The sequence below is a fragment of the Charadrius vociferus genome, unplaced genomic scaffold, assembly GCF_000708025.1.
Source record: "Charadrius vociferus isolate BGI_N301 unplaced genomic scaffold, ASM70802v2 scaffold30, whole genome shotgun sequence".
Classification (NCBI taxonomy): domain Eukaryota; kingdom Metazoa; phylum Chordata; class Aves; order Charadriiformes; family Charadriidae; genus Charadrius; species Charadrius vociferus.
In genome coordinates, this window is record NW_009646636.1 from 1,232,437 (window position 1) to 1,244,948 (window position 12,512).

At 36.9% G+C, this 12,512-nt stretch overlaps 1 protein-coding gene across 1 annotated transcript in view; it reads right to left on the reverse strand.

The window, feature by feature from the left end:
- The window catches only part of LOC104289900 (glypican-5-like), a 740,829-nt gene that overhangs the window by 682,871 nt on the left and 45,446 nt on the right, over positions 1-12,512 (reverse strand). The gene's annotated exons all lie outside the window — the stretch shown is intronic.

Here is a 12,512-nt window from a genome sequence, read left to right on the forward strand (position 1 = left end):
CAACAAAACTATTGTTTTGTAAACTGTACCATCACCCAGATCGTTAATGAAAATGTTGAGCAGGACTGGACCCACTATTGACCCCTAGGGTACACAGCTAACTAATGGCCTCCAACTAGACTTCATGACAGTGATCACCACCCTCTGGGCCCAGATGTTCAACGAGTTTTCAACCCACCTCACCTTCTGCTCATCCAGACTGTGGTTCATCAGCTTCTCTATGAGGATCTTATGGGAGACAGTGTCAAAGGACTAACTAAAATTCAGATAGACAACACCCACTGGTCCTCCCTCATCTAACAAGACAGCCATTTCATCACAGAGTGTTACCTGGTTGGTCAAGCATAACTCCCCTTTGGCGACTCCATGCTGACTACTCCCTTCTCATCCTTAATGCGCCTGACAATTGTTTCCAGGACTACTTGTTCCATCAGGGATGGAAGTGAGGCTGATCAGCCTGTAGATGTCTGCATCCTCCTCCTTGCTCTTTTTGATAATAGGAGTGTTACTTGCTTTTTTCTTTTCCTCAAGCACCTCTCCCAATCTCCATAATCATTCAGATAATGGAGAGTGGCCACAAAATTATACCAGTCATCTCCTTCAGCACTCAGGGATAAATCCCATCAGGGGCCATAGGCTTATGTACGTCCAAGTTGTTTAAGTATTCTCTCATCTGATCCGCTCTTCGACCAAGGGTAAGTCTTCCTAGCTCCAGACTTTCTCCCTGGTCTCTAGGTCCTCAGATTTCTGAAGGCTGGTCTTATTAGTAAATGCTGAGAAGAAGAAGGAATTGAATACCTCAGCGTATTCCATGTCCTGTGTCATGAGGACCGCTGCACACTCAGCAGCAGGTATAGGTTTTCTCTGGTCATAATTTTGCTGTTTATGTACTCATAGACTCCTTTACTTTTGCCTTTGACATGCTTCAGATGTCATTCAACTTGAGGTGGGCTTTGGCTTTCCTAACTCCATCCCGGTAAGACTGGACACCGACTCTGTACTCCTGGATCACATGTCCCTGCTTCCACCTTCTGTATAGTTCCTTCTTACATTTGAGTTTTGCAGGAACTCCTTGTTCACCCATGCAGGCCTTGTAGCATTTTTGCCCGACATCCTGCCTGGTGGGATGGACCACTCTTAAACTTGGAGGAAGTGATCCTTGAATACCAACCAGTTTTCGTGGCCCCTCCGCGGCCTTATCCTATGGGAGTCTTTCAAGAAGATCCCTGAAGAGGCAAAAGTCTCCTGTCCTGAAATCCAGACTTGTGATCTTGCTTTTTGCCCTGCTCCATCCTCTCAGGATCCTGAACTCCACCATCTCATGGTCACTGCCACCAAGGTTGCCTTCAGCCTTCAAATCCCCAGCGAGTCCTTCCTTGTTTGTGAGTATAACGTCCAGCAGAGTACCTGTGATTGGCTTCGCTATCACTCGTGTCAGGAAGTTGTCATCAGTCCCCCATGAGGTGGCTGAAGCCCACCTGAATGTGTGAGGTTGTTTCTATCTGTCTGTAGAACTCATACAAGGCAGGTGTTTTCCTTTCATAGAATAGGCACTTCTTCAATTATAGACTAAATTTGAGCTAACAGGTAATTTTCAGACAAAATCCGAAAGCACCTAATGAATTTGTTAAGGTACAGCATGCTGGAAAGGAGACAGACTGAACTGTTGGCTCAGATTTAGGAACATTGCAGGTGCCCATGTCCCAAAGAAACAATGTTCAGGCAGGCTGGAATCAATGTGAATCTTGGGGAATGTTATATTTCAGACTCCTACTAGCAAATGTTATTAAAAAAACCAGAAAATTCTGCTACCACAGAACTTCCTGTACTATAACAGATTAATCTGTGTATTTAAATAAACTTTAAGCATTTATACCTAAAATAAAGTATTTGCATATGTGAAACTAAAATTTAGTGTGACTGTTTTGAGTCATCCCATAGTGTATCTCATCCACTGCAGGATGTGGGAATGGGATATGAAGATATTTTGTAACTGTTGTCACTGAAGGGTTAAATAAAATCAATTAAAAAGACTGTGAATCATTACAATTAACATTGTATAAGAAGATAAATTGTACACCAGACGAGAAGTAGAAAACTGATGCACATCCCTTTCTGTGTCACTGATGAGCTCCTGAGTATGACACTGCTAAGGTTTTGTGATATAACATGTGTCTATCATATTTGTTTGCTGTTATTAAAAATTAAAGATGTAAGGATACAGTGCACCTAGAAATCAAGAAATACCATTAATGAATATAGGGTGAAAACAATGCCAAAGTTAAAAAAAAAAACAACCCAAAACAAAACAGAAAAGGGAGAAGAACCTAAAGGCTAGTATGATGAGAAGTACAATAACTTAGTTTTGACAGGAAAAGCATAATTATCTAAATGTTCAAATGTGTGTGTATTGTTTTATCAATTACACTACTCGTATTTTATACTCTGCTGTCATTTTATTTAATTTCATATTAGAATCAACTCTCCTTAAACAATAGTTCCTGTCACTTTGGGCTTTTCTGTAAGGTAAGAGACTTGAAATATTTGTAAGTCAACTAAGGAGAAGAGTCTGTTAAACAAAGGTCAACTACCTGCACAGGAAGTCAGCTTCAAAAGTGAATTTGCCTTCAGAGTATATTCCACTTCAACCCATGCTTTACAGCAGTTGCTTACACACAATGGTAGAGCACCGAGTAGAAAACACATCTGACAACAGCTCTGAAAGGGAAGTAAAATTCACTCTTTTGTTTGGTTTTGTGTGGTTTGTGGCCACCTGATTTCCTTGTATGAACTAGTGTGAACCCAGCACACAGCAAACAAAATTAACAGGCCTGATTAAGCTTTGCGCTCCTCTTAGGACATTACAGGTCAATGGAAACAGACAACAGGCCCACAAAAGGCTGCCAAAATATATGAGTGACACAGTACATGTACTATGGATACACATGCACACTCCTATACAGTCTTGTTTTCTATTCTTATTTTTTTTCAAAAGTTGAATTTCCATAGTTTTGTGCATTACAGATAGTAATGAAATATTTATTTTTTACAAAAGGAAAGACAAAGAAAGTAACACGACCAGGAAACACTGCCATCATACCATGTAAAAACTAGTGCCTGCCTCACCCACCAAAAATTACTCTTACAGTGACCCCAGACAACAAACAACACTGCATGCTACTTGTCTAATAAGCAGCAGGCAGCCCTAGGTACATAGTTCATTGACAGTAACAGTTCTAGGAAGTCACTTTGAAACAAAACTTTTCCATTATTTTCAGTCACTAAATACGCTAACTTTTAAATGGAAGGTTCAATTAATACCAAAAGCCAGACATAAATACCTGCAGAAGTATCTGCATATAAGTATCTTATTCATTTATGATTGGGAAACGCCATTTACCTCCCGCTTCTTATATATCCCACAAATAAGCCACAAAGCTTGGCATCCAAAGAGGAGAGAATCATTTTCTGAAGAAATGTGGAAATTTTCAGAAATATTGATGCATATGAACTCACTATTCAGTATAACTGACACTACAGTGAAAACATGTCTCAACTTGGATGCAAAAAGACTTTTCTATTAGAAAGTATTATATCGGTAAAAGAGTATCTGAGGAGTATAACATACATACTATATATCTGTGCACGTACACACACATTTGTGTATGTTAATACAGAATATATTGCATTACTGAACTCAGTAACACTGTTATTCAGCTATGCACATGTTCATAGTGCATGTAGACTATATTGAATTACTGAACTCAGTAACACTGTCAGCTATGCACATGTTCATAGTGCATGGGCTACTCCTCAAACAGAGAAGATGCTGTTTGGAAGGCAGTGGTATTTACAGTCTCCGCAGTTATGGGAGAACTGTGGATAAGCTCAAGAGCATTTCCAGCTCCCCAGGGACATGCATCGTGGCCATCCTTGGTGCATGTTGTGCTGAGATCTGGGTGTGCACTCCATGGTTGTCCTCACTGCCACTACCTGGTTGCCACTGGAAGAAAGCACCAACGTGCAGGCGAAAAAAAAAAAAAGCCATGGGCAGTCACGTCCGTTCAGACACTGACGGTGGCTTCCCAGTTCTACAAAAGTTTCAATATTATCCTGAAAACAAATAGAATTATCTCTTCAATTTTCTCTATTTAATAATTTCTGATGAACAAGACTGGAGAGATGAACATTTTAAAATAGAGAGCAATACCACTTAATTCTGGATGATGCAGAGGCCTGAAATTACCAACTGGAATAAATGCAGAAAATACATCTTCTGTGTTCTCATACACTTAGAAATTGATTAATATACTATGCTGTTGACCTCCTTAAAGAATTAACCTCTAAATTCAGACAGGAGGAACCTCTCTGGAGACTTTTGTTTGAAAGAGCTGTTAAAAGAAAAACATATTTCTACAAGGGAAGAAGAAATTTCTCACCAACTCAAAAAGCTGCTCCTATCTTCCTAACTATCTGTAGTAATATCTCTCTGTAATATCTCTCTGCCTCACCAGTACACTGAATTTTCAAGATTTTATTCTAGAACATTATATTTTTATTATAATCTGGGTTTTTTTTAGTTTTAAAAACAATTTTTAAGACTAATTTTCTGTAAAATAGAAATATTATGTAATTTTCATTTGTAGAATGATAGGGGAAACTGAAATGTGAAAGTCTTCCTTATTGTGAAATTAATGATCATGAAAATGCTTTAGAATGTGCATCAGTAAAATTATTATTAAATTTATGATATTGTAATAACTGAGAAACCAACTATGTTGTAATCCATTTTATTTTCTTCTTTATTGCTGCCATTCAGTTAGCAGGAAATAGAACAAAATGAGGTCTAACACTTGCCTATTAACAAACAGTTGATGTAAGAAGTGACACATGAATGCAGTGGAAAAGTACTTGACTTTTTTAACTTTTCACTTATTTTTTCTTATTAAACCAATTATTCTTGCACCATCTAAATCCTTCTGAAATAATTTCCCACTGGCTGAAGCAAAACCCACTGCTGGGAGCAAAATCAGTTGATTCTTTGAAAGCTGCCTTGATGTTGAACACACACACAACATGCTACAGAATTCAAACAGATGTTTTCAGTTTCTAGGATTAAGGAAACTTTGTATTAATGTCTTTCAGTGGCATTATTCACAAAACCTGACATCCTTCAGCTTCACTGGGACCTGAGGTCAGCAGGGAAGTGATATAAAAATATTACGGTTATTAATCACCAACAAGTAAACCTATGAGCTTGTACCAAACTCTGAAAGAACAGTATTTATATTGCCACCTAACCCACTATTTTTTACAATGCAGCAAATTGAAAGCCTTTTGTCATCACAGACTTTTGAAGTGTACTTTTTGTAACTTCAAAAAATATACACTGTGTAATCACATTGCATACTGAAAAATAAAAACTGAGTATTATTACTAAATATAGCAAGAATTATCATCAAAATCTTTCAAAAGTATACATCTGAAAGTCTGCAAGGAAGTGAAATTCTTTACAGAGATCCTCATAAAATAAGCATGGATTTTCTCTCTTACATTTAGCTTTAGGCAAGGTACAAGAAATATAAGGACTGGCACTGTAAACATTATCGTTATAGCTTTGTGACACAACTGACTATGAATAGTGACGGCTGCCACAGGTAACTGCAGATCAGTCTGCATAACATAAAAGAAAATTGTAGGTTCTTCTCATTATAAAACACCTTTCATCAGTTCTCTTGGTATTAAAATTTGTTTCCTTCTAGATGCACTTTCAATATTTGAAAAATTGGAAAGGAAGATGGAAGGCAAAAAAAGTCTGAGGGACTTTGTTTTCCATGGTACTGTCGTCTTTGGAAACTAAAAAGTTGTCACTTACTAAAAGGATGGCCATGAATACTAACTATTTGCTCACATGAGCCAAGTGACCAGTCCTGAAATGAAAGCAAAAAGCCTACCATATATGGATCCATCCACTTTGGAATGAAAATTTTTCTTTGACTTAATGAAAGAAAATGGGTATGGGAATCAGTTTATGTAAATCTTGTCTATGTTTCTACAGAGTTACCAAAAATATTCCAGGACATAGTACATCCCCCTACTTTCTAGGTCTGTTTAACTTCGTGAGTGCCTATTCATGCAGCAGCCTCTTTGCTCTCAAGCTCCTTTGCATTTAATTGCAATCTGCTGCATTTGCTTATTTCTGAGAGATTAGCACTTTTCTCCTGCCTAGAATGTCATTTCAACACGTTTGGTGGTTACCTACATTTAGGTAGACAGGCAACTGAACTCTACCTGAGATCCCTAGGGAAACACCCAAAAGTGTTATCTGCAGCAGGATGGGCAACAGGTATTATCTACATTTTCTATCATATTTTCAATGAAGGAGAATTAACCTTTTTGGACACTGAACACTCAGATGGATTTGGTATTTTCAGATGAAGAAAGAACCTAAATTAGGCAGACTGGACTGTTTGCCTGAGGCCACTGCCTCCATTCACTATATAGGAAACATAGTTTTTGCACAGCAGACTGGATTATCCCCACCACCAGGGCCCAGTAATCTAAACTTGAAGTGAGACAATGCCTAGTTTAACATCTTAAATTACACATACTGTATTCCAAACTGTATTTCTTTTGTGACCTTTTTCACTTCCACAAGGTTCCTTTATTAATTAAAACTTCGAGCTGTGTGCTGTGTGGCCTTGTCGAGTTGAAGGGGTTCAGGTTCATTTTATTATGCAAGGAATGAGAATTCAGTGTTAGCAGAAAAAGAACAGTAAGCAAATACCAGGTCCTTTTCTAGCATATCTAAAAGATATGTATGTAGACGGTACAAAGAAGGTAACATAAAGATTTGAACATTTGGATTTATTTCATTTTATAAAAACATATCGTTTCTGTAAAAGTCCTTACTACGCAGGTCAGAGTGCACCCAGGAGCTTCTCGAAGCCTCAGATCCGTGTAAGACAGTCTGATTAACTCTTAGGTTCTCTAAGAGTGACATAGAAAATACGGAAAGATAAACAGCAAGAACTGAAATTGAAAATAGGGAAGCCAGGAAACATATAAAGGCTACAAATCTGGACAAAATAAGATACTGGCATTATTGCACAATCAAAGGTAGTACTGAATATATAACCTAGTACATAACTGACGACAATGAAAATTTAGTAGGGATAACAATATTTGCAGCTAATTTTGCAACAACATGGTGTAAGCCCCTTTATTTGATGAGGAATTTTTCTTTTACAGTGCAACTGGTGAACTTATGTGGGATAAAATAGAGCCCAGTATGCCAGTAGAGAGAATACACCCCATTTCTAAGGAAATGGGATGACCCATAGTTAGTAAGAGGTTTGAGACAGGTCTGCCAGTACTTTTTCCATAAAGCAAACACGCGAAAGGTACCAAAAGGCTTTGATTCTCAATACCTCTGTTTTGCCATAACAGTGTACTTTTTAAAATAGACTAACTCTTCAGGGAGACAGAACAGCAAGAAAGAATTGGTAAGAAAGGTCTGCTGCCACAACAGTTCTTCAGAAGAAGTCTTTCTTTTTGACGTTTTTTTAGCCTGGCCCAATACCTGCTTTTTGCTTCCTACCCTCTCTGTATACTCATCGCTTCCCAAATATCTCCTCCTCAGCCTGGTCTTCCCCACATCCTGGAAGAATCCCCTAGCTGATATGCTCAGCTGCTCTCAGGACAGAAGCAATCTGTTACAGAAGGTTCATCACCCTTACCTGACACAAAGCAACCAGGTTTTTTACTATTAATATTTATCTTGTAATATAACTTAGGCATGTAACAACCCTGGGCTTACACAGACTGACAGTAAAAAAAAAAAAAAAAGGTCAAAATAATCATAATCTTTTTTCTCCTGTTTAGTTTCTTAAAAAGCAAATACATCACTTTCCACAAATCTGGATCAACCCCTATTAACACATAATAATCTCAAAAAATTCAGAGAAAGATCTTGGAAAATTTGATTTTTCTCAAAGTTTTGCAACACATGTTTATAATGAAGATAAACTCCATAACAAAAATACTATCCCAAGGTAATCACTTAAAATAATAAAAAAATACTACCATGTGTTAACAAATGATGATTTTTAATTAAACAAGATTTTAATTCATGCTCGAGATGGTCATATTCATAAATCATTTCTCCAAAGACAAATAAGAAAGCCAAATCTAGACCAAAACATGTGCTACCTCTAAGATCAAGGAAATTCTGAAGGTACAGCCTAATTTAAAATCACAGATGTATAGTGTCTCCACAACCCAACTGAAGATTAAGTAATTGTGCAGCCACAGAAAGTTTTAGGGATCACAACAATAAAGCAAATTTAAAGTAATTTTAATTGTATGTTTCCACCAAATAAGGATTATGTCTCCATCTTTCAAATTTGTAATATTTTGCTACTTTTGGTTGAAATCTTTTTTTTTTTCTTAATCACAAGGAATAAAGGAACCAAATGAGATTCATAGGTTGGGTTTTTTTCCTCATTTTAGTCATCAGCTATATGCAGAGCTTTTGTTTTATTTGAATTTCCTAAAACTCCCACCTTGAGAAATTCAGAAGCCATCTGAAACAAAAAAGAAAAAGCACAGAGGAAGGAAATGAGAGCACTATTTGTGTGATATTCAATGCTCCTAAGTCTGTTTGGATTTTTTTTTTTTTTTTAAGTGGATCAAAGAATTTCCCAGATATTTTGTACAACAAATTCTTCTAACATCAAAGTCCTACAAGATGTCACTATTTTCCTGTAGTCACCACTGAAAAATCTCATTGGTTTCAAATTTTGCCTTTGCTACTCAAGAGTGACATGAAACAGCATAAATTCCCTTAATTACTTGATTTTTAATTCAGTTGAAAACGTCTATCTTCTACAGACTAAATCGTATGTATTACGATTTAGATAATTAAGATATTAAGATATTAAGATATAAATCGTATTCATATAGCACTGATAATCCTCAATTTACAACACAAATGAGACTACCAGCATGAATTAAAAAAGTAACTTTGTTGAATAATTCTTGCCAAATGAGAAGTAATCATAGCTATCTTCCCCATATATAAGCTTCCTAATGCAAGTTGTTTTTCTATAGAATTGCATGGGACAGGTTCTAAGCCAAAGCTTTACTGTCATTAATTCTGTTTAAATAGCTAACAGGTGAAGACAGTCTCCTTAATATTTTTTTATGTTAATGAGCATGCAACAGAGGTCTCTTTAACACCAAGAAGTACAACAAGAGCATGTAAATACAGTAATCCTTTTCCCTGAGCTTCCAGTTGAGAGCAATTATCTTTGTCAGTAACTGACAGCAATTGGTTTACTGTGATCTCAACACTAATTACGCCTATAGGGACTCACTGTTCTGATAAATTATTATTTACCTTCTCATGTGGATTCTAAATAGCATGATCTCAGTCCTCTGAATAGCACTGCTTCTTGATAGCAACCTCACGTGCCTGTGTGAAAGTATAAAGAACAGACCACTTACGAGCGTCCCTTATTTATTTCATTATTCAAAGCCCTGGTGGTGATGGTATTTGAAAAACACGAAAAGAGGAGCCGCACTGTGATACAAGAGGTGATCGGTTTTCTTTCTTCAAGAAAAGGTAAGTTAACTATAGGCAATTGCTGCACAGTACCTATTAAGATGATAAAATGAGGCTGCAGCAGCCTTAACTGTGAATTTTGGATGCTTTAATGATTTCTTAAACTTTCAACTTGAATCTTAGATCAGTCCAAAGTGTAACACTTGAGCTCTGGGAGAGTAAATCTGCTTAAGGGAAGATGTTCAAGAGCAAGCAAACTAAGTTACACCGTAATTGGTGCTTCAACAATCTGCAGTAAGATGACCTCACCTTCAAAATGTCAACATTTAACTGAAAAACAGAGCATGAACTACTGAACAGTGTGGAACCTTTGACCCGGTATCATAAAATCTAGAAATTACCAGCACAAACAACTTCTGTTGACAATGAGAGTCTAGCTTCAGAAATAACATGCTGAATGAAACATTTCAGATGAAATTCAGGAACCATTTCTGCAATTAGATTAGTTGTCATCATTTTCTCATCTATGTGAACTTTTGTGTAGGGTGTATCAGCTTTAAGTGCCTGTAATCTTTGATCACTGTGGGCTAAAAAAACTGAGAAATGATGCAAGGCATATTACAAGAAATATTAAAAGCTATGAACCTCACGAGAATTCACATCTCAGGCAAAGGTGCAATTTGATATGTACAGAGATTGTAAGAATCCTTTAGAAAACTTCAATACCATTAGAAAAGACAAAACATCACTGGTGTCAGATAAAACATTTACCGATGTGGAATTGAAAGCAAAGGACTTGCAAATTTCTCTCCTGAAATTACCTGCTCCACATTTTTTTTTTTTTTACATGTTGCAAATTTGCATTTTGTATATTTCTAGTAGATTTATTAATAAGGATGTCTCAGAAGATCATTTGTGGGCTGATTAAAAATGAAAATGTCCCAAGAAAAGCCTGTTTCCTGTCAATCTAAATTCTAACTAGACTCCTACCTCACAAATATTACGTTGCCACGCAGATAAAGCTGCCTGTAAGATGCAAAAATCAGTACTTGCTAGCATACACTTCATTTTTTAAAAAATCTAGACATGCCACACTGCCATTGCAGCCAACATATTTCAAGTCTGATTAAAGAAATATAGTGAGCTAAATATCACTTAAACACTCAATGGTTAAATTTCAAGGCTATTGCATACTGCCAATGTGCTGTTCATATTTTCCCTTTTCACACTATAATACAGAAGCTTTCCATAGATGATAACAGAGGTGATGATTTACATCATGTATGATACCAGATTTTGAACAGAGAATACTTAATGATTGTAACAGAGAAGACACATACTAATTTAATGAGAAGTGTTTACTTTTAGTGAGCTATTAAGATCATTATAACTCCAAGACACACACTTAAATTCTCCAATAAATAAAGCAAGGCATTCTTCAAACTACAGAGGAAAACAGCACACAGGAAGAAATTTATCAGTACTTAATGACAAGCCTGCCCTGTTTCAAGTGCAGAAAGCATTTACAGATCTTTGACATCAGTGACAACATCCAGTCCAGATCCTGCTTAACTGTTTGGAGACTTCCAGAATGAAAAGTGAGTTATTCCGGTTGATGACATTTTTCTGCATGACAGCCTCGACTGGCAAAGAAATTTCTGTCCATGGTACCAAACAAATTAACATCCTGCCAGAAAGAACAGATTTGTCAATAAAATGTGGTTTTGCAAAACCTAGGTCCCAGAAACCTCACAGAAGGATAGGCTATAGAATGACCTATCAAATGAATCTATCATGGACAGTGAGGAACAGTAAGAATATTTTTTACTCTAAATTTTGGCAACATCATTTTTCAAAGTATTATAATCAATGGACACTTTCATTCCCTTTCTATAAGCAACCTATAAAATGTATCAGTAATATCCTTAAAAGGAGTCCACCGCTTAAGTAGTTTGGCTTATTGTGGCTGGAAAGATTGGTACTACGGCCATAACCACAGCACCTGCAAGTGTAATCTGGCATACTATGTATTTTCATGCAAACATGGCATGCAAATGTTTATTTTATTCCAGTTGGATTTGATTCTGTCCTGAGGAATGGAAAAAGGATCTCTAATAAAGTGTCCCAGGAAGGTATGTCCAGATTTCTAAAGCACTGAGTGACAACAGAAGCTGTTTTAGGAGTGAATTCCACGTGAGACTGGCAGGTATGACACAGTGCCTGTAAGACCCTTTCTGAAGCCACAGCTAGTGGTCAGACAGGGTACCACAGGGGCCTCTATAATGGCACTGTCTATTCTTGCTACTGAATCGTATGCAGTATCTGCTGTATCTCCTATTTCTACTGTATCTGAGTATCTTGTCACATATGCTGGATAAGTGAAACTGTGGTTCTCCTCTCTGTGGCAGCTATGCCATTATTTTTCAACCACAGCAGATCAAAGTTACTTGTTATACTTAGTTGTAATGCTGTTCTGCCAGCTTCTGCCCTCTCTGATGAACTCCTCCAACTTTTTCCTTTTACCTTTGAGTATTTTAAAGTAAGAAGAGTGCAAGAAAAAGTATGTGATTACAGGAAATAGCAATGCCCTAGCTTAAACATCAGTGAGGAGAGTGATATCCCTTGCCCCCTCCACAAGATGAGCTACAGTAGCAATTTGCAGAGTGCTGTTGGCTTATTTTTCCTCATTCTGACTCCTCTGGATCTTGATGCCTGAGTGTGGTGTGCTACATTTCAACACTAGATATAATTTTAGTTGAACAGAGTTGGGCTTTTAGGTTTTCAAGCAAGAGGAAACTTCATTCCAGGCTTTTTAATTAGCTCTGTCTTAAGCAAAAATAACTATGTCCATCCTTGATGTAAATCACCTTGACAGGATGAGTTTCATCTTTCCTAGTTTAATAGTTATTTAATAAAGTACTTTAAATCTAAATTGGTGATACACATT